At 43.0% G+C, this 23,835-nt stretch overlaps 1 protein-coding gene and 1 long non-coding RNA gene across 2 annotated transcripts in view; one reads left to right on the top strand and one right to left on the bottom strand.

The window, feature by feature from the left end:
• The window catches only part of LOC119401813 (uncharacterized), a 31,086-nt gene extending 20,593 nt beyond the window's left edge, over positions 1–10,493 (top strand). The window contains exons 2-3 of the long non-coding RNA XR_005185518.2: positions 9,090–9,332; positions 10,309–10,493. This is a non-coding gene — a long non-coding RNA (uncharacterized LOC119401813). The remainder of the gene's footprint in view (positions 1–9,089; positions 9,333–10,308) is intronic.
• Positions 1–23,835, bottom strand: part of LOC119401807 (atlastin-2) — a 234,553-nt gene that overhangs the window by 107,785 nt on the left and 102,933 nt on the right. The gene's annotated exons all lie outside the window — the stretch shown is intronic.

Below are 23,835 nucleotides of genomic sequence, written 5' to 3'. Positions count from 1 at the left end.
AGGCCTGCATTTAGATTTGGCCATTTCCTTAGAGCGATAATAATCTCTATTAGGCAAGATAGATCAACAATGTTTCAATGACCAATAGTTGACGGAATGTTGTCAACAAGTATTCAGGGTGGTTCAAAAAGGTGTAAAAACTTTGGATTTAAAATAGTTTTAGCGTCTTTTTAAAGTTTTAAAGAAAAGTTCGATTGATTATCTGTGACGAATAGTCAACAAAATGTTGGCAACTGGTATATATGGCGCTTAAAAGAGCGTGAGAACTTTCAAGATACCTTTGGCATATGTTGTATCGACCTTTCCCATTAAAATTTCTTTTGATGGTTAGGGCAAGTTTTTGTAAGGGGCACCTGCCTGTTGTTTTGGCGTGTCCACGCATTACTTATTTCATGGACATTAGCATAATTATGCACATGGCTATTCACGACTGCTGCATGGTCTCACAAAACAAAGAAAGCTGGTGGTGTTTTTTACAGCTGGATGGCGTTTATTACAAGCAACAGTCTTCATGGAACAATTTTATGCCTTACGGCGTGTTCCTTCGATGTATCTTTTTTTTTTGCGATTATTACACTCGTCAGTAAACCACTTAAATGGTATTCTTCCAGTATTTTAGATGTCTGTTATTCTAATCGCTTTTCGCAACGCTAAAAGCTACATGAATCAGTTCTTTTATTCATCTGTGTGTGGTTTCTGCGCGCGCACCAAAATATTAGTCCTTGAGCATTCTGTTGAACATTATTTGCCTTTCGAACTTTCGTATTTTAATTAAATATGCTTATTACAAATCCAACTTTTTAAACGAGGATAGAATCTGCAAACATCTATCTCTTTATAGCTGCAGAGCTTTCGTATGTGTCTGCTGCATTTATTGTATTATCTGTCTCATACTATGTTTGGACGCTTTTCGTTGAAACTTTACATCAATCATCGTTTACAATTGTCTGAAATTTTACAGACATCTACGACACCTAAACATGGGAGTGGTATATTTCAGTAAGCCTAGGGCAAGAGTGCAATATCCAAAGAGACGGTTTCCGCGGTTTAAGGTTTATTAAGAAGAGTGGTAAGTTGGGCTAGTTGGAAATGATCCATACATAATGTAACTGCGCAAAAAACGGACGGAAACACGAAGGGCGAGAAAAGGACAAACAAGCGCAGAACTATCAACTGAACTTTTATTGCACGAACGAGGCAATATAAAGGGCAGAAAAAAGCGAGAGAGGGCAAAAAAAGAAGAAGACAAAAGGCACGAGGGACCAAATCAACAAAAACATTGGCCACATCAGGCAAGGCACGCCCGTCATACGAAACCAAGATAACTTGTATGGCGACAGATGGAACACTGACGCAGGACTCGGAATTCTTTTGAATATGCGCAGCCTCAATTAGTTCCCGCGCTCTTTGGTTCTTATGCCGGAACAACACAGAGGTATCACCAAAGAGCGGAGTGCAGCCGCATTTCTAACAGTGGGCTGCTAGATGAAGACCGGAGTGGCCTTTCAGAGAATTAAAATGTTCTCGAAGTCTAACAGTAAGGCAGCGACCTGTTTGTCCCACGTAAACACGTTTGCATGTCAAGGGTATGGAATAAACAACACCAGTGATACAAGATACATTAACATGAATAACATTACATGTACCTTGCCGAACATTTTGCTGATTTGCGATTCGTCTGTCTACTTTGGCGCATAAAGTGGACAACTTGTTCCTGGCAGATATAACCACTTGGACGTCATATCTTGACGCAACCTTTTTTAGGCGGTGGGTAAAACCGTGAACATATGGCAGAACAGCAAATTTCTTATGCTGCCCCTTCTCAACCAAGTCACAACCATCACCAGGACCTCTCTTTATTTTCTTAATCAACTTTTCGCAGACTTTTAATAATACGTCCCGTGGAAAGCCTGCCTGTCGCAGTTTTTTCACCTGCGCAGAAAAACTGCTTTCAACCAAATGCGTGCAGGTTTTCTTCAGTGCAGAGGTAAAACATGAGGGTGCAATGGCATTTTTTACCAGTTTTGTCTGGCCCGATTTATAGTTTATCAGAGGTTTCACAGACCTAGGGGCGTAGCACCAACACACATGCTTAGACGAGAACTGCAGCTGCAGATCCAAAAATTGGATACATTGGTCCTTTAAGTATTCCGAAGTAAACCGTCAGGCCAAGACCACACTGCTCAAAACTCCTTAGGATGCCTGCCGAGATATCTTCAGTGCCCTTACGGAAAATAACAATGTAGTCGTCGACGTAACGAAAAACTCTGATTATGGATGCCTGTAAAACCAGTTGGAGCTCCCGGTCAACTCTACTTAGAAAAATATCAGATAGAACCGGTGCCACCCTAGACCCAATAGAGCCACCTTTCTTTTGCAGGTACACCTCACCTTGGAAAGAAACAAATAAAGACCCCAGGTAAAAGAACAAAAGTTCTGTGAAGGAATCAACTGACATCCCACTTAAACCTATGAAGGCAAGCTCATCATTGTGACACGTTATACATTCCTTCACTGCGGTCAAGAGGTGATTATGGGGGAGAGAATAAAAAAGATCCTCTACGTCAATGCTCACGGCATCACAATCAACGGGGTTGTCAACTCGCAAGAATTGCACAACCATTTCCGAGTTAGGAACAACGTAAGGGTCATCTATATATAGAGACGATAGGCAAGTCTGCAAGAACCCAGACACACAATACTGCCACGAGTCACGATCCGTGATTATTGCACGGAAAGGCATCCCAAGCTTGTGCGTTTTTGCAGTGTAAAAAAGCTCAAGCTGCAATTTGTTCGCCTTTTTTACAGACTGCGCAAGCTTCTGCAGGTTCATATCCAGCAACAGGGCGACAGCTTGTTTTTTCCTTTCCCTTGGTTTAATTGACGTAGTCCGGAAATTCTTTCGCACAGCTTGTAACGCCTTCTCGCAATACATTCCCTCCGGCAAAACAACGAACTGACCTTCTTTGTCAGAAACAAGTAATCTAAGTGCATTGTTAGCTAAAAAATCAACCATCCCTTTCGAGTTAAAAGTCAGCCCTGGCTTGCCTGGCGACCCACCTATAGCGTCCATGCAGTCTCTAATACACCGCTGTTTTTCAACCTCTGGTACATGGCGGGAAATATCATGCAACAGACAGACCTTGTCAACATTCGACAAACGAGGCTCAAAGGCAAACTTGGGCCCTAGCTCAAGAACCTGCCTGTGTTGGTCCGGTAGATGCGCATTCCCCAACGTGAAAACATGTCCGTTTGTAGCAGAAGTCCTTTCACGACGAGGCAACGTCGGGCGGACTATATTCCAGAGCGCCTCAGTAGCTAGGTCGGCGGTAGCACACCAATGTCTGTGGTGTGCTACCCACCGAGGTTTATTGTTTAATCCATCGCAATAACTTGAACATTAAAACGAAAAGAGGGATCCGTATTCAGCTTTTGCAGCAGGCGTACGATCATGTTGGCACGCTATAATTGCAGCTATAGCGTAGGAATCATGGTGTATACATTCGCGTCGGAACCAAAACTTTCCAGCGGTCTCTTCGCAGTGTTTATTAGCCATCAGGGCTTCTCGAGTAGCTTTTGAGTCACCGTTTTCAGTGTGACTCATCTAGTTTGTCATTTTATCGTCGACACACTTTATCATCAACGTTTAGGTGCTACGGCACTGTATATATCATTTGCTCCGCAATGTAATTTAAATATTCGTCACTTATCGTGGATGTTGAGCCATCAGGCGTATGTAGAAAAAAAAATCGCAACCTCGCAAATTGAGAGTAGCGCTCGATTTGCATCCGTGCGCATGCACCGGGTATTTTTTTGCGAGCCAGCCGTGTGTGGTTGTCACATGAAGACTCGCTTGGTGGAAAGGAGGAACAGTTTCGACTCTACAGCTGTAATTGGCTCCTTTTTTTTGGATGCCACGACCGCTGCATTTCATATTTTCCCTTTCCTAACACCGTGTGTAAGCTTGCGCCTTTCTCTCTCAAGAACTGCCATATATATTCAATGTCGCTCAGGCTTTGGGATGAACTGCTCTGAAACGGGCCACATTCCGACTCACTTGCGAGGAGCGCCAATACCCGCCGTTGTTCCTGCAGCACCTAGGCTTCACGGACGTCAGACAACCTCACGTAAGAGAGCGTGAAGCCAAGAGACGTGAGCTGAATAGTTATTTCTCTCACGTTTTGTACCAGGCCTGAAGACTAGCGCAACCCGATCAGCGGAGTTTCAAATTGCTTGCCCTTGTCGGTGCTGGGATAATGTAAACCGTCGCTGCTGCCGCCCGTGGACAGCAGTAAACACCTGTCTCCTTAATGAAAATGTCGTTATTTTGGTTCTGTACTACATCTCGTCTCAAGTTATCTGTCCTCTCCGAAACGCTTGACTCATACAGTATTCCTTAAAATATTGCAGAACTCGTCACCATTCCACTCAGTGATGGTGGGTGACAAAGGGAGCTGATGGTTACATTGTCTCCTTTGGGATTTGTCGAAAGAACGCGTAAGCGTAGAGTTTCATTTAAGGTTGCGGCATTTCCCTAGACGCTACTTTCGGACGGCATCGGCGTATTTATTGTCACGTTCGTCAGCATTTAGGGCAGTCCTTTGCGCACGCGTCGCAAAATGGATCTATTGCATGCAATTTTAGCAAAGGAGAAATTTTCCTGCTTGTACCATTTTCCGCCTCGGCTTTATATGTTGTCCTGCAGAGAGCTTTTCTTCAAGAGCCTTGAAAGTCAACGAAGACGTCATAGAGAATGTTCTCTTTTGATATTTGTTTTGCTCCGTGTGTATAACGTGCGGTGATATTTTTCAAATATATTCTTTTCCTGCAAGCTAGGGTGTCTGGCCAAGTAGTTAAAACACCCTTTCGGAGTGTGGGGGCCCGGGCTCAGAACCTTTCACTTCTGATTTGCTAAAACATTGGTGCGCACTCTGCCCGACCTAGTTACCAGATAGTTACATTGATGCAGAACTGCTACGCACGTACGAGAGGACGTCTCGGATTCCTGGCATTTATGGGCGCAAAACGGTGCGCGGCCTTGCAAGAACGCCCGCTTACTCTAATATTGGTGCAGGACATATAGTCCAGGTGGCCAAAATTAATCTGCTGCCCCTCATTACGGCTTGGCTGAGAATCGTATTATGGTTTCACTAGGAGGACAGAGCCACCACTCTTAGCCGGACACGAGTGAAGTAGCGTAGCCCAGACACCTGAACATTGGAGCCGGACAAACGAAAGTATGCGGACCAACACACTGTTCGCCGCATACGCGACAAGCTCCTTGAGCTCGGCCCCCTGTCTTATTCACTAAGACCGGCTGCGACTGTCAGCCTTAACGCTACTACTATGCGATGCCATCTAATGTTCGCGTTGATTCACCCCAACCGCCATATGTCTTCCAAAGCGGGAACTTTGAGGATAAGGAACACTGGCTCGAAGGCATCGAGCGCGTCTCCAGTCTGAACGGTTCGGACAAAACTACAACATTTCTTTACAATATGTGCTTAGCAGTGCAACATTAGGCGCGTATGTATTCAAGAATCACGATATGTCTTTGTTGTTTCGGATAGGCTTCCGAAGTGAACTGTACCTTCGAGACACGTGTACATAGGCTGCATATAGAGAATAAAGGCTGCATTTCAGACGACGAATCACCCGAACAAAGGAAGAGTGACGACGTATACTGATGGCATTTCCAGGCCTGCTGACCCAAGCATGGGGTCGACGACAAGTTGGGGCGCCAATGTGCGCGGGAATTCTCTCTCCTCCTCTCTCTCTCTTTCTCTAGCTGCCTATTCATATGTTAATCAAATTGGCATACACAATAATCATTTCCTTGCCCATTTAAATTAGACAGTGACGAGAAGCGAACGTGAACTGCAAGCGACGATGAGACAAAAGCAGAAAGGTAGGTGAGGAAGTTTCGACGGTTGATTCAATGGGCCGAAAATAGAACGAATGGTCCGAATTAACTACTTAGGTGCAAAGTCCTCCGGAATTCCGGCATGGTGTCGTTCTATGAGTCGTTTTGTTGTTTCAAGACCACCTTCTGGAATTCTCCTCTCATAACAAAGCTACCATGGAATACAAAAGCTAGCATTTTCCATTCGAATTTGCCACGTGCGTCGATTGACTGAACTGGCACCCAGTCTAAGCAAGCATTCTTCAGCTACTAATAAGGAATCTCCGTACTCCAATTGGTCGGTGGAGAACGAAGGTGAATGCACTATTCAGAAGGACATCTTGAAAAGAAATGAATTTTGAAATTCGCTTCTTCACCTACTCGTCTGATTAGCGTATGATTGCTTGGTGTGTCAGGAGGGAGCCCCAGGACCATGGATGAATCGAAGAACTTTATTGTACCCCAGGACCAATCAGAAATTAGTTTTTTTTTTTAACAGCAAAGCTGTTTAGCAAATTGCTCCTTGTCCGGCGAACCAAACCCCTATCATCATGATCATCAACGGGTATGTGCCACAGGAAACAGAGAGTGGAAAGCTAGAAAGAAAGAGGAAGCGAGAAATAGAGAGAGAGAGAGAGAGAAAGATAGAGAGAACGAAAGAGAGAACAGAAATGGATGTTGAGAGAAGGAAAAAAACTGTGATAAAAAAGAGATAGGAAAAACAGAGAGAATTAGAGAAAGAAAGCTGCGCTCTTCTTTCAGGCTTGGCACCATTAGTGCAAAGCTGCCGCAATTTTTTGTTCTATTCATGCGTCGGGTCAACGCTGCCGCTGTTGGTTTAAGAGCGAAAGCTGTTATGATATAAATTCAACGGCCGCTTCTGGCGCCGTAGTTTTTCGCCGCCGCCAACGCCGCCGTCGGTGTCCGTAACCTTTATCGCGCGAAATAAAAAAAAATATCCATGACGGAACGGGGTTCGAACCTGGGCCCTCTGCGTTGGATCTGAGTATTCCATTTCAGGGCCATGCCGGTGCTTGAAACTGCTTTGCAATGAGACCATATACAGGCTTCAGTGCGGGAAGGAACCATATGAACATATGTAATGTGGCGTGGTAGTAGAGTAAAATAACAACCAGGCGTCAAGCAATGCGCATTGCGCAACCAGTGGGTTGTTGAATGCTTCCCACCCATTACAAAGCGCTCTGCCATAATTCTTCATCATCATAAGGCACAGCATCAACAAAGTGCACGTAAATAAAGTGCACATATATATATATATATATATATATATATATATATATATATATATATATATATATATATATATATATATATATATATATATATATATATATATATATATATATATACGTGTGGGTTTGTGTGTGTGTGTGTTTCCCACCGAATAACAGAACGAAAACTCCGACGAGATTTATAACATTAGTAGGCGTGCCACGAATCGCATTTAGAAAGAAATGATACCCCAGTGTACTGTTTCACCACGTGTCTTCATCACGAAAACATTGTTGAATATAAATCATATGAGCCCTTCCGTATCACAAGAAGTACTTTACGAAACGGTACTACGCAGGACGACGACAGGATCCACGAAGACAGGACCTTGGCAATGGAAACGCTGTTGGTTCATTGCCTAAGTTGGGGGAAGGTACATAACTGGGGAAAGGTACAAATATCAAAGTAAATGGCTGGTTCTTTAATACCCTTGTCACACGGGTAAGCTTAACCGCTGTTATCCCCAACTGCAGTTAGCGGATTTAACCACAGTTACCGTAAACCAGACAGAGGCGCTGTCACACGTTTGCAGCGCTTCCAAGCGTTCTTTAGTTGATACATGGCTGCGTTCGTGCAACACCGCTATTACACCGCCTTCTACAGGGCTTCACGGTCGATTACAGACGCGGCAGCAGCGTGTTTTGATGCGCGTCTATCAAATAGCGCGAAGCCCTGTTCAATGAACGAACGCTGCTGTGTATCAATCTCGTGAAATGCACACGATATTTTTGCAGCACGGACAAACTGGTACCTCAAAGCCGGTAATTTATCTTCCCAAATGCGTATCAACACCTCCATCGTCGCAACGGTCCAGTTGACACGCTTGATATTTCGCTGGGAGCCGAGCTGCTCGCGTCCGACACGGAGGCAGCCATGTTGTCAGTTTACGGCGCTAACAGAGGTTGCCTACCTCCGTTCACGAAAACGGCCGTTAGCGGATTAACTGCGGTTAGCGTTGTCGTGTGACAAGGTACAACAGCCGTTAGACTTAACGGCCGTCGTTCTTAACTGTGGTTAGACTACCCGTGTGACAAGGGTATAAGTCGAGGGGAATGAAAGTCGGTTCCCCAGTTACATTCACAGTGTTAGCGGCGGCGCCAGCTATTCTTCTCGAGCAACATATAGTTCGCCGAACAAATATTTTTGCACGAGTTTTCTCTGTACGTATTGTCCCCCCAGACTACACAGGTGTCGTTACACATATTTAACAAAAAAGCACTCATTTTTTTTTCAATCGTGGCTTTCTTCATCACTTCGTCTTAAGTAATAGCTGAATTTTCGTTTGGTACCTGCCTTGTCAAAATATCCCAAAGAGAATCGGATCTAGAATTATAATCAGAAGCGTGAATGCCTAATTTACACAACATAGTCAGTGTAAATATGAGCTTTGTCCACAGAAAATTGTAAATGTGTAGGTCATGAAAATCACCAACCCAATATTCGAGATCCATAGAAATATTCGCTCGCACGATTTTCAAGAATATTTAGCAAGGTCTTAAAAATGTCGACAACCTGCAGCCGCGCTTACCCTATACGGACAAAAATTAGCGTAAACCGAACTCTACAACATTGCACGCACGAAATTTTCCGAAACCTAACGAGTTCTCACTCTTTACCTTTCATCTCATATACACGTCTTAATCTCACATCTCATCTCAGACACACAGCTCACATGCCTTGGAATGCCATTTTTATCGCGTTCATTCCATTGCCGTCACATAAAACAACTGAGGCCTCGTGTATCTACATAAGTGCAGTGATTCAAATAAACAATTACTGTCATTATTGAGGATTACGTTGTAATATTTTATCTGCTCGTAGACTTGTAAATGTATTTATTCACTTCCACTGTGGTTGACCTGTCTGTTTCGATTCATTTTTCATGGCTACGCAGTTGTCCGAAAGAAGAGCGACACAAAGAGATTCATCGCAAGCAAAGATGGGAACCATTAGTGACAAGGATCGTCGAGACACGATGGTGGGCACAGGCGTTGCGACTGCCGTATTGCTGCCTGCGGCCGTGGCTGCTGGACCGTTTGCGCCTTTGGTAGCAATCGGAATGCTAATCGGTGCCGCTGGATCAGCGGCCGGATTCGCTACTGCTGCGAGTCTGCCAGGGGATGAGGAGAAGTAGCAGGTCTGTCTTTTGAAAAAAAAAAAAGATATAAATATTCAAATAAAAGGAAAACAATTTCATTGCTCCCAGAGAACGAGCCCTACAAAATATTACCACATTTCGTAAGTTAATTCATCGTACAATAACGCAGAATTCTGACTGCACGATCTTTAACCTACAGAACCGTCTTTTCGTGAAGAATGCATGACTAAAATTTTGGAGCACACTAAGACAGCGACAAAATAAATGTAAGTGAGACAAACGAAATCCCGCTTATATGATTGTCAGTCCCAGACTTAGTGCGCCAGACATTTTTTTTGTCGGGCATCTTTAGTAATCTGAATGATTTGCCGAACTTGAGAGGAAATAATGCGTTACAAATGGTGTTAGTTACACTAATGGCTTCAAAATGAATTGTTTTAACTGGTTGACTGTCTCCTTAACAGATGTAATTTTTTAATTTCTATTCTTGTGCTGCTTAAGCGCGGTTAAATTTAAATATATGGGAAGAGAGTTGCAACAAGGTGCTGCTCTCTGCATGCATGTTTTGCCACAAGCGAAAGAGACTCCAAATTCTGACAGTGTAATACCTGAAAAACGAACATGTAAAATACGTGTTACCAGATTAGTTTAGACTTGGCTGTTTCTTACTAAATGAGAAGGCAGAATGGTGAAGAGAACTTTCCACAGTATGCGATGTGGGCACATATCTTACGACGTTGCAATCACATATATTATTCCGATGAAATCTCGTAACATAAACGATATGCTGTATTGGAGGAGCAATGTAAAAAACTAAAACATGGATGAATTATAGAGTTGTCAGGTTACGCGGCCCGCGCTCCAGTACAGATGCGATTACGTAGCAACTTTATGTGAGCCACTTGTTATTCGTGTGAATGCGAAATGACGTTTAGAACGAATAAAAGTACAACGCTTACCGTATTCAGCTGGAACAGAAAATTACACTTTGTAACATTTCTTTACTCCTCTGCAGGAACTCATAAACCCGACTTCTGCGAGTGGCATGCCAAGCCCGCCTCCGCAAGAAGGAAATATGGTTCCTCTCTCTTATTTGCATCAAGCACTGTCCCGGTCTTATTAGTGTTAGTTAACTGTGGCAGCCAGTAATGCTTAGACGTTGATCAACAATGAGTGTTTTCATGAAATAAAAAATGTGTTTGAGCAATGTGTACACATCTCTTAGTTCTTTTTCAAGCGAGGCTTGATGAGTTACAGCTGTCAGCGGCGGCGTTGGCGTTGTATGCAAAAAAGCCGGTGCGGTAGAGTTTACTGACATGCGGCCAACGAAGCTGCGCCGCTGAAATGCGCATTTGTATGTGTTGTTTTCCATTAACTGATGTTCTCACGATCGGCTGCTTGTAGGCTATCAGCCGGTACTTATATGGGAAAAGATCACTTCTCATTTCTCATTTTATATTGCCACATTTTACTGTGGCCTGAATATGAAGGCATGACCGTCGTTGTTGCCTGTAGTAACTGTACAGGAGGGCTGCTGAGCGTGTGAACGCGGTCATCAATGGGAATGAAAAAGGTAGGAGGGAACATTGTGCAATGCGACAGAAAGAAAAGAAAGAAATGAAACCAGTAGAAAAGTAGTACGTCTGGCACGGAAAAGGCACTTCAATGTTTTTTGCATTAGTCCGCCGCGGTGGTGTAGCGGTTACGGTGCTGAGCTGCTGACTCGAAGGTCGCCGGTTCGGTCGCGGCTGTCGCATTACGGTGGAGGCGAAATGTAGAGCCCCGTGCGATGTCAGAGCACGTTCAACACCAGATGGTCAAAATCAGCTGTGGCGTCAATAATAAGGCATTTTTGGAAGGTAAACACCGATATATTATTTTTTTATTAGTGATGGTAATAAAGCATCTCGGGTGAAGTAATTGTGGTGTAAACGTGCGAATTAGGATAAGAGCATGCTGTAGTCAGCAATGTTTGCCCAAGTACTCTTCCTTATGCGAACTTTTTCTCTGCTAGTTGCCCAATAAATAAAGCTTGAAAAGTTCTCCATCGAAACAGTCAAATAGTTTTAATGAGGGAATCATTTTATTTCTATTGAAGTGGTTCATTGCTTCAAAACGATTTACTTTGCTACGGGGAGTCAAAACACGGCAGTCGAAGCGTGCTTCAAGCTCCGAAAATTGAAGTTCGCGCTTTAATTACGCAGATACTGGACGTTATTGAAAACTATGGTGCAGGGGCCTAAGCAGGCGTAAGGGCCAATGGCCGATCGTAACATCAATATAAAACAACTACACGTTTATAACCTGTCAGTCAAGCAGGCCTCACGCAGCCCCACCACGGTGGTCTAGTGGTTATGGCACTCGACGGCTGACGCGATGGTCGCGGGATCGAATCCCGGCGCCGAGGCGGATGCATTTTCGATAGAGGCGAAAATGTTGGAGGCCCGTGTACCTAGATTTAGGTGCACGTTAAAGAATCACAGGTGGTCAAAATTTCCGGAGCCCTCCACTACGGCGTCTCTCATAATCATATCGTGGTTTTGGGACCTTAAACTCCAGATATTGATTTTAAGTAGTCCTCACACACACACACACAAAACATCTTTTTGGACACACCGAGACCTGTGCATGCTGGGACACACAGAGAACAGTTGCATAGGGCCTTAATTCGCAGATCCACTATTGGTGAACGCGGTTTTAAACCACACTTGAGGCGTTTTTTTTTCGAAATGGGTCAAATCCATCCAAAGAGAATTTGAGAAAACGGCAAAAATTTGCTATGCAAACTAAATACAACGCTGTCAAAGCTATTCTATGATATGTTTTACATGTCGGCTAGGGGAAGTTTCTGGCCACAATCAATTAAAAATATGCAGCGGATTTCACCATTATTAGCATGATAACTTTGAATTTGGCTCATTTCGAATTGAGACATGGAATTCAATGCGGTATTCTTGAAAAAACTTTATTGAAATTCGGGCAGTGGCACATTCTTGCTTCGTCGGCGTCGACATTGCTTCTGTTCACGATGTCGTCGATGTCTCGGGACCGATCTCTCGCCTATCTCTTCACTTCCATCAGAATCCATGATAATCCAGCTCCGAAAGGGAAAAAAAAAACTTGCACAAACACCCAGAAAACAGGCAGAGTAGTCAGGCTAGGCGGGAAATCACACGGAGGCTTCCACGTTCGCCGAATCACGTGATCGCCGATGAGCTCTACTATCGGCATACTGGATTTCACTCATTTCGATCCATACAGCGCATGGATCTGGCTCAATTTCGTTTTGAAACGGGATCTGTGAGCACACGTAGCTGTTGGTATTTGACTCATTTCGTTCCGATCTCTCTTTTAGAGGAAAATTGAGAGAATGTACTTGCCAATGAAGCAATATTTGAGCTAGTTTCGGCGTCTGGATTTAGCCCATTTCGAAAAAAAAAACACCACACTTGCAAGTGAACCAGAATCGAAAGCACTCCGCATCCAGGGCGCTCAGCTCTCCAGACATTACAAATCGAATATCCCATATTTCAAGCGAGAACGAAAAACGAGGAGACAAGAGCGAATCCTAGTAACACAAGCGCTAACTAATGACAGTGCTCTCTTTAGAATGTCGCGACAACTCACCCAATAAACAATCCTTCTAGGATACAGGACGAACTCCTTGAATCATTTGTTAGACTTAGTACGACGCACTGTGACTTTCGATTCGTCATCACGGAAGAAATTTTTGCGAAAGTGGATTCCATTTATGCTTCAGTGCAGTAACTAAGATTTTGTGCGCGCTCATCATACCGAAAATTCATTTTTATGGTCGCAACTTCTCCTCATTTCAAGAAAAGTCATGCAAGACGTGTGGTGAGAGAGCCATTTTACTACAGCGCGAGCACTACGTCATCATGCATGAAATGAGTGATAAAGTCAATAATTTCTACTGGCATCTCAGGAATTAGGATTTTGAACTGTTCATGCAGCTCATATTCACATTTTCACCTAAAGGCTTTTGCATTTAGTCATTTAACTGAAAACGTGGAGGTGGTTTCAAGACCTGCGTGGCGACTTTTGGCTACTTTTACAGCCCTTGACTCAAGTTGGCACCTTTTTGGCTAGTTTTTCCAATTTTCTGGCTATTTTTGGCTTTTCGACCCGGCAACCCTGATTTTCGGAGCTCTCCACTACGGCGTCTCTCATAATCATATTGTGGTTTTGGGACGTTAAACCCTAAATATTATTAGTAATGAGACATTTTTTACAGACAGTCTGGGGTTAGACAAATGCAAGTAACACATACTTATTGGCTTTTGCTTATAGACTTTTAATAGACTTAGCTTAGACAAATGATTGATTTTTGCTATAGAGAATCTAATGTCGGAGATTAGACAAGAAATTAACTAGGCCAAATTGTCTTTTGTCTATAGACTATATGGACTGAAAATCGACAAAAAATAACCTGCGCTTTTTTACTTTTGTCTATAGGCAATCAATAGAATACAATTAGACAAAAGAAAACATACTCTTTTTTTACTTCTGTTTATAGACAATCTGTAGAATACAATTAGGCAAAAACTAACATTGAATTTGTTGACTTTTATTTATACATGGTCAATAAATTCTGTTAAGACAAAATACTAAATACTAAAGGCATCCTTGTCTACAAGAAGTCTACAGACACTTTACTGACTGTCTAAATACATTTTTGTAAGGGGATGTTATCGCAGAGGGGAACTGAGAACCACCAAATTGAGAACCACCACTAAAAGTGCTTTAATTCTTATTAAGCACCACGCGTTTATGCGGATTTCAATCCAAACATTTTTACGCGAACCCCGCGGCTAAAAACCACGTGAGGAAAGGATAAAAAATTAAAATTTAGTGAGTACAATGAAGGAAGGCTTCATTTTGTTCCATTAAACGGCTCGTAAACAACCTCCGATATTTTGTCAAACACTTCAAGTAACCACGCGCATCTTGTGGAGAGCAGTAGCGATCAAAGATGCCACACATACCCAGGAATTTTGGACATCGCTTTTAGTTCACCGTTTTTCACATCACGTGGCGTACGGACTTTCAACTTTCAAAATGGGCGCGATGACGCATGGCGCACGGTAGACAAAACGTATAAAAAACAAATACATATAAAGACTTGTAAAAGAAAACAAATACGTATAAAATAAAACAGCATGATATAAACTATCACTAGCGAGAGCGAACCGCAATCGCTGACTGATAATCGCAATGCGTACGACGAGCTGTCGGCTGGATGCCCGATTGTAAATCAGCAGTTCTTTTGCAATGAATGTGTCTGTACAAGTCGCTTGGCTGCGCTTGAAAAACACTCAATCTCGAAATGTCCAGGTGTCCTTCCTCTCGCCATTTTTATTATATTTCGTCCGATTGTGTTGTCGCCGGCCCCGCGGGTTTCTTGAACAAAGTAAGGGCGTCTTTCGTCCAGCTAATTTTCTCGTTTTATAAAAAAACTTATTTCAAGGAAATAATACCAGCTTATGACGTAGCGATGACGGTTTGAGAATATTCAACGACATACTTGACGCCCTTGATATTTGTTGCCTTCAGTTTACAAATGAATTATTTTGCGCTATTCTGTTAAGACACGTACGCGGCCATGGAATATTCGCTACCAGAGACAATCTTTTTATAGCTCAAAAAGGAGCAGAAATAAAGGCAGAAATTGATTTGAAAGGAGCGATTGCTCAATGACTTTGTCAGTTTAAGGATCTTAAGTAAGAGGCTTTAATTTAAACAACAGTCCTTGTGTTTCTCAATAAAGTAATAAAATACTTCCGAAATAACGTATTCCGTTATGCAAATGACATGCTGTACACCTGGTCCTTGCCTCCCTGCTAAGTGTCGGGGAAAGCGTAATGAAAACACTAAGATTTATGTTCACGACCACGAAACTCACCTCTTGATTTCACTGCTCCTCTGCGCAACGGCATCAAGTCCTGGCTTGAGACCCGCCTATTCGGACAAGTTTTATTCAGAACAATGAACGCGTACGAGCGAATTTAAATTTAGCGCTCATCTGGTTTCCTTACTCCTGCTTGTGTCGTTGTTTTAATGCGCTACTTGCTCAAGGAAAGCCTGTTTAGATTTTGACATGGCAATGTTTGCTAAAAGGCCTCTCGCTAGGACCCATTTAGGGTAAGGCGGGGCAAAACGCGACAAAAATGTGAAAATAGTGAATATCTTTTTTTCACTTGTTACCATAAAATCTCAACACAGGAACTTTCTTTTGGGTACAAGGTATGTGCTACATAAATATGGCTAGGCTGTGATGGTTCAAAGTATTATTTTAAAAAGAAAGAAAAAATGCACCACATGTCTCATTTTGCCCCAACCTGCGGGGCAAAACGAGACGCTGCGTCAGGCAACACGAGACGGCGTGAAAAAGTTTTATCCTTTCAGTTCTTGCGGTATAAGCACTTCAAATTGACTCCGTGGGCCGCCACGCAGTCTCCATGCGCCCCGTCTTTGCACTCCACGCATTGAATCCACACAGAACCCGGCGCTGTGCTGCTCCGAAACTCCTGAAAAGCATTCAGTGCTTTTTTCATGTCGTTTTCCTCCCAGAAAACTCTAGATGATATACTGTGGTACGTCTGCACCATCCTTAACAAAAGAATATCATATATAGTAAGCGTAAATAATTGGTTCAATGCCTTTTTGTCGCATTTTGCCCCTCTCACATGCCCGAATTAAAAAAAAATTCCCCTTTGGCCCACGGCACCAAATGAGCTAAAATTTTGGTGGCATGTAGCTAGTAGTATAAAGTAACAACATAAATAATTAAATTGTTGTACTGATGCAGGAGTAGCTTCATGCACGGATCCGAAAATTTGGCCGAGCAGAATTTCGCCCCTTTTTGGCGGGTCATGAACACGCTGACATCAGCCGCGCAATTTTTCCGGGCGAACGCTGTGAGCAATCATCAAGATTTACACGCAAAATGTCGAAAACTACCGGCACCTTCGCGTAAATAGAGAAACAAACAAAAGGCTCCTTTTGTATTAGCTATAGAGAGCAGCAAAGTCAAAATGTCGCCTTTTGCCCCGCGTCTCATTTTGCCCCACCTTACACTAATACATGTATGAAACGCTGAAAGCTTTTCCTTTCTTTATATGACGAAGGGACGTGTAAGGTTCACGAAAATTCGTTTTTTTTTTTAAATGCGAAGCATTTCTTAGCGAACTTCTGCGAGTTTGAGCGTATCTATCTATCTATCTATCTATCTATCTATCTATCTATCTATCTATCTATCTATCTATCTATCTATCTATCTATCTATCTATCTATCTATCTATCTATCTATCTATCTATCTATCTATCTATCTATCTATCTATCTATCTAGCCGCCTACGACTTTGTGGTCTCCTGGCCGTTTCGTTAATTGGATTTATACCAAAATTGGTATGGAATAACATGACCGTATTACGAACATAAATGAGATGTCATAACATGAAAATCATGACATGCATGTCATGAACAGCATGATTTACATTCCACGGCCTTGGGGCTCTTGCGGCCATTCCGTTAATTTCAATATACCAAAACTGGTATGACGTGACAAGAGTTCATGGCAGAACATAATGACAGGTCCTAACGAGCAAATCATGACACGCATGTCATGTGCGGCATGATTTACATGACATGGTCTCGGAGCGCTCGCGGCCGTTTAAATGAATGGATATATACGAAAACTGGTATGACGAGACATTTCGACATGACGAACATAACTGCCACGTGGTAACATGAAAATCATGACACGCGTGTCATGCACGTCATGATTTACATGCCACGCTCATGACGCACTCGCGGCCGTTTCGCTAGGTTGATATACACCAAAATTGGTATTGCGCGATGTGACTGCATGAAGAACATGAATAACAGGTGGTAACATGAAAACCATGACATGCATGTCATGTATGTCATGCTTTACATGCCACGCTCATGGTGCATTCGCGGCCGTTTCGCTGCCTTGATATACACCAAAATTGGTATTGCGCGACGCGACTGTATGACGAACGTAAGTTAGAGGCGGTAACATGAAAATCATGACACGCGTGTCATGCACGACATAATTTACATGCCACGCTCATGACGCACTCGCGGCCGTTTCACTAGGTTGATATACACCAAAATTGGTATTGCGAGATGTGACTGCATGAAGAACATGAATAACAGGTGGTAACATGAAAACCATGACATGCATGTCATGTATGTCATGCTTTACATGCCACGCTCATGGTGCATTCGCGGCCGTTTCGCTGCCTTGATATACACCAAAATTGGTATTGCGCGACGCGACTGTATGACGAACGTAAGTTAGAGGCGGTAACATGAAAATCATGACACGCGTGTCATGCACGACATAATTTACATGCCACGCTCATGACGCACTCGCGGCCGTTTCACTAGCTTGATATACACCAAAATTGGTATTGCGCGATGTGACTGCATGAAGAACATGAATAACAGGTGGTAACATGAAAACCATGACATGCATACCATGATTTACATGCCACGCTCATGGTGCATTCGCGGCCGTTTCGCTGCCTTGATATACACCAAAATTGGTATTGCGCGACGCGACTGTATGACGAACGTAAGTTAGAGGCGGTAACATGAAAATCATGACACGCGTGTCATGCACGACATAATTTACATGCCACGCTCATGACGCACTCGCGGCCGTTTCACTAGGTTGATATACACCAAAATTGGTATTGCGCGATGTGACTGTATCAAGAACATGAATACCAGGTGGTAACATGAAAACCATGACATGCATACCATGATTTACATGCCACGCTCATGGTGCATTCGCGGACGTTTCACTAGCTTGATATACGCCAAAATTGGTGTTGCGCGACGCGCCTGTGTGACGAACGTTAATGAGAGGTGGTATCATGAAAATCGTGACAGGCAAGTCATGTGCGACATGATTTACATGCCACGCTCATGATGCGCTCGCGGCCGTTTCGCTCGCTTGATATACACCAAAATTGGTACTGCGCAACGTGACTGTATGAAAAACATAAATGACAGGTCCTAACATGCGAATTATGTCATGTATGTCATGTGCGGTATGATTTACATGACACTGTTATGGCGCGCTTCCGGCCGTTTAGATGAGTGGATATATGCCAAAATTGGTATGGCATGACAGGAGTGCGTGATGAACATAAATGAGCGGTCATGTAGTTTATATACCAGAATATACGTTTCATTGGCATGGTATATACCACATTGTGCATGCACGCGTGCATGGCAAACATGCGATATATGATGAACTAGATGTCATGGCATGAACGATTTCATTTGGCTCAAAAATAAACAAAGCGATGCGTGCAGCTCTTTGCTGGCTGCTTCGCATTGCATCGATTCCCACAGTGCGTGGGATCTGCCGGATTTTTCTTTGTGGCGAGTGTTTGTATACCGTAAGGTAATGTACGAACTTCACCCGGCGATTTTCCTGGAAGCTACGGCTACCAGAAAAATAGTGACAAGGACAGCTGCGCAAGCTCCCGTGTGTCCTTCAAGCGCTCCCTGCCGGGTACGTATCTCTAACAGCCACATGACTATTACATCTCGCCCAAGTACCGAGCACAAGCAACCTGACCTCACCGCGCCCTACACTATGGTACATAGAAAGGGGCTTGGCTTGACGGGATTGCGCCCAGCGTTCCGTGAGAGTGAGAGTTATTTGCCAGCAGATCAGGAAATGTGAAACTGGTGACTTTTGTATCTCTGTGATATTGGATAGATGTTCCAGTTTCCGTCAGATCTTTTGCACTATCTTCCACCGCATTGTCCATCTGCTTTTCTCTTCTCCTCTGCTCCCTTCCCCCTCCCCCTCACCAATTTCACTCCATTTGATGTGATTAACTATATACAGATAGAGAACGTCTTTTTTAAAGCTGTTGTCCCAGTCGAGGAAGAAGCTGCACAAACAGCTTTAGAGGACTTGACCATCCTGTACAAGGAACAGTATAGGAGTGTTTGAAAAGAGCGTGGTTGCGGATATAGCCTGTTTTATGTAGCATACACTGAGACACACCGGGCCACGGTGGTCTAGTGGTTATGGCAATCGACTGCTGACCCGAAGTTCCTGGGATCAAATGCCGGCCGTGGCGGTTGCATTTTCGACGGAGGCGAAAATCTTCCAGGCCCGTGTACATAGATTTAGGTGCACAGTAAAGAAGCCCAGGTGGTCGAAATATCTGGAGCCCTCCACTACGGCGTCCTTCATAAGCATATCGTGGTTTTGGGACGTTAAACCCCTGTTATTATTATAATACACTCAGACAGCCATGAATATGCGTGTTGCGAAACAATAGCATATACAAGCAACCTTTTTGTACGTTAGACACACATGTTCATGCATGAATACAAGTTTCACTTGCGGCCTTCTAAGTAGTAAAGTTTTCTATCATTCAATGAAATTTCGTTAATGTCCAACAGCTGTTCACAAATGATTCCGTTTTCAATGTAGGTAGCAAGGAATGCGCCTTTTTCGTAATTAGTGCTACACTTTTGTGCACGTATTCAGGGAGGAAGGAACAAAACAAGTGAGAAGGCGGGGTATTAACCAGACACATGCAAGGTTGCCTATCCAACGCTGTAGCAAGGGAAAGGGGGTATATTACGTATTGCCTCGTTAGCTCCTAGTGAAAGTAGTGTTCTAGCCCGTTATTATTATTATTATTATTATTATTATTATTATTATTATTATTATTATTATTACTATTATTATTATTAGCAGTAGTAGTATTAACTTGTCAGCCAGTTTTCTTTGCAAAAAATGTTGCATTGGCTCAGCTCGGCTATGCCAGGAGGGTGATTCCACGAGAGATCCTGTCGCAATTTTTGTTTTGCCTGCGTTTTTTATATGTTATGTGGGCACATTCAAAGTGCACGGAACTGAAAATTTTATTTCCAAGAAACGCTCCCAGCGCGCCAAAAAAATATTTGAAGGTGGCGGCGCGGGCCTCCTGTTCTTGCTCACTGCAATGTTTTCGGATTTCACGGCCGAATTTAGCGCGAACTATAAATGATGTGTCGCAAATTTTTTTTTGCTGGTTTTAATATGCATTACTGTGAATTACATCCATGCTTTTTTCATGCCGTCCTGAAAAAGAAGGAAATGTGAAAAAATGGCAAACACGGCCGAAATCAAAAAAGCGTCCCAAGTTTGAGGCGCCTTGGAGCCTTTGCTATTACAAACAGAAACTTGAAAACAATCTCAAATATAGAAAAGAGCCTTTGCAATATTTATACGGAAGATCATTTTTTCTCCAGGCAGCGCTAAAAAAGAAAAAAAAAGTTAAATAAAGAAGTCTTTTTCAAAAAAGTACATTTTCAAAAAATAAAATAAGAAATACCCCGGTCTCAATTTTGACGAGAATTTTTTATCGAAGAGCGCTTACGTCAGTGAACACACGGTTTTTATATCATATGTCCTCATTTGCTTTGTTTACGAGATATAACTGGCCAAAATGACCCTTGCTGTGTGTGCTCACTTCAGTGCGACTGATGGTTGTTATCAGCTTGCATTGTGCGTAAACCTTAGTCTTAATTATTCTGCTGCAGCAAAACCTTGCTCTGGTGGTTTTCGTCAAGAAAAATGTGTTCTCAGATTTTATTTGGTCCTAGCGTGTGCGAAAGTGGGCTGCTGCAGCCCTCTAAAGCGTGATTCCACGAGGGATCGAACATGCCTGTCCGGTCGATATTTTTGTTTTGCTTGGTGTTTTTATATGTTATGTGGGCACATTCAAAGTGCACGGAACCAAAAATTTTATTTCCAAGAAAAGCTCCCAGCGTACCAAAATATTATTCAAAGGTGGCGGCGCGGATCTCAGGACTGTTTTTGTGCACTGCAATGTTTTCGGATTTCACGGTCGAATTTAACGCGAACTATAAATGATGTGTCGAACATTGTTTGTGTTAGTTTTAGAACGCATTACTGTGAATTATATCCATGGTTTTTTTATGCCGTCCTCAAAAGGAAAAGGAACGTGAAAAAAAAAGGCAAACCCGGTCCAAATCAGCAAAGTTTGCTAAGTTTGATGCGCCTTGGCGCCTTTCCTATTTCACACAGAAACTTCAAAACAGTGTCAAGTATTTCAAGGAGCCTTTGCAACATTTATGCGGAAGATCGTTTTTCTACAGGCAGCGCAAAATAAGAAGAAAATAGTTAAAGAAGCGAGTTTTTTTTTTCAAAAATGCACATTTTCAAAGAAAAAAACAAGAAAACTCAGGCCTCAATTTTGACGATATTTTTTATCGAAGAACGCTTATGTCACTCAAAACACCGTGTTAATATGTATGTCCTCATTTGCTTTGTTCACGAGATTTAACGGGTCAAAATTACCCTTGCTGTGTGCTCACTTCAGTGCGATTGGTAGTTGTCATCAGCTTGCATTGCACGTAAATCTAGTTTTAATTATTTTCCTGCAGTAAAACTTTGCTCTGGTGTCTTGTCGTCAAGAAAAATGTATTCTCAAACTTTAATTGTGTCTGGCGTGTGCGGGGGTGGGCTGCTGCTGCTCTGTAAAGGGCTACTGCGTACGCAGTTTGCAGCTTACAACCTCAACTTACCCCGCCAGTATTCGCTAATCAGAAGCACGCGAGACACCGCGAACACATGGTTTAGGTCACTTTGCCAAAACTCTCCTTGCACACACAATAAAGCATCTGTATGCAGCGAAGGCCAACTTAATCTGTAACTAAATGCCACAATCAGCAGGTGCGCTGTTATGCAGTTGTTTTCTCACTGCCTTCTTGCTTCCCTTCCATTACGTGCATTGTACGCTCTAACCATCTTCCCCATTCGACGCACACTGTGCCTAAACAACATTTGTAAAAAGTTATCTCAATCATTTCTGAGCCGTTCATTTCGCTTCACGCTGTCACATGTTTTCGGCGTCGCAGATAACGTCTTCCTGTATCATCTCGACCTTTACCGCAGCGTTTCAACAGCCAGAAAACGTGTGGTGCGGCATGATTAAGCCATGAGTGGCCGAAGCTGCCCACTTGATGATGTTTTGTTGCCACTTTACTAAAGTGCTTTCCCACGTCGAAGACAGCAGAGGTCATTGGTGGCGCCAGACGGACATTACCCTTAGTTTTGACCATGGGTGTCGCCTACAAATTAATTATTACAGCCCAAAGCGCTTAGACACCCTTAGTCATAAAATGTTAAACCATGAGCAGTTCTGGAAACGCATTCATGACAGCTGCGCAGATGTGAGATAATTTGTGCGGCGCCGTTCAGTATAAACCTTTCGGCTTGCTCTAGGTCTAGCTGTCCACTACACGCGATGCGCGCGGCCCATGGCTACGTCCGATTATTCTGTGCCAGTTATTTACGCGTTCACAAAAAGAAGATTGCTGAGGAAAACATTTTCGTTGCGCAATTTTTTTTCCTTTGCTTTTTTTGTTGTTGCCTACCTCCAGAAGCTACTGCCATAGGCTGAGGATCTTCGCGACACCTGCGAAGTCTGCTTGCATTGCTTTACGCTCCTCAAGGAAAACCTGTCTACATCTAACCGCGATGTCGTAGACCAGGCATTTCTTCAGGAAGAAGAAGCGATTGATATCTTGAAGAGGCGCGCCCATCTTTCCTCTGATGATTGTAGGCGAGGTTGTAGGCTGCAAACTGTTTACATGTTAGCCATTTAGAGGGCGGCAGGCAGCAGCCCGCTTTTGCACACGCTAGACACAAATAAAATCTGAGAACACATTTTTCTTGACGAAAGGCCACCAGAGCAAGGTTTTTCTGCAGCAGAATAATTAAAACTGAGATTTACGCAAATGCAAGCTGATAACAACCATTAGTCGCACTGAAGTGAGCACACACAGCAAGGGTCATTTTGGCCAGTTATATCTCGTAAAGAAAGAAAATGAGGACATATGATATTAAAACGGTGTGTTCACTGACATAAGCGCTCTTCGATAAAAATTGTCGTTAAAATTGAGACCGGAGTTTTTTTTTTATTTTATTTTTTGAAAATGTACTTTTTTGAAAAAACTCGCTCCTTTAACTACTTTTTTTCTTTTTTTGCGCTGCTCGTAGGAAAACGATCTTCCGTGTAAATGTTGCAAAGGCCCTTTTCTATAGTGAGATAGTTTTCAAGTTTCTGTTTGAAATAGCAAAGGCGCCAAGCCGCCTCAAACTTAGTACCCTTTTTTGATTTCGGCCGTGTTTGCCATTTTTTCATATTTTATTCTTTTTGAGGGCGGCATAAAACAAGCATGGATGTGATTCACAGTAATGCGTATTGAAACCAGCAAAAAAATTTTCGACACATCATTTATAGTTCGTGTTAAATTCGGCCGTGAAATCCAAAAACATTGCAGCGAGCAAAAACAGGAGGCCCGCGCCGCCACCTTCAAATATTTTTTGGCGCGCTGGGAGCGTTTCTTCGAAATAAAACTTTCGGTTCCGTGCACTTTGAATGTGCCCACATAACATATAAAAACCCAGGCAAAATAAAAATTGCGACCGGACAGGCATGTTCGA

This window comes from Rhipicephalus sanguineus, chromosome 8 (genome assembly GCF_013339695.2).
Source record: "Rhipicephalus sanguineus isolate Rsan-2018 chromosome 8, BIME_Rsan_1.4, whole genome shotgun sequence".
NCBI lineage: Eukaryota > Metazoa > Arthropoda > Arachnida > Ixodida > Ixodidae > Rhipicephalus > Rhipicephalus sanguineus.
Note: the sequence above shows the minus strand (reverse complement) of the source record. Positions and strands in the feature narration are given on the sequence as shown.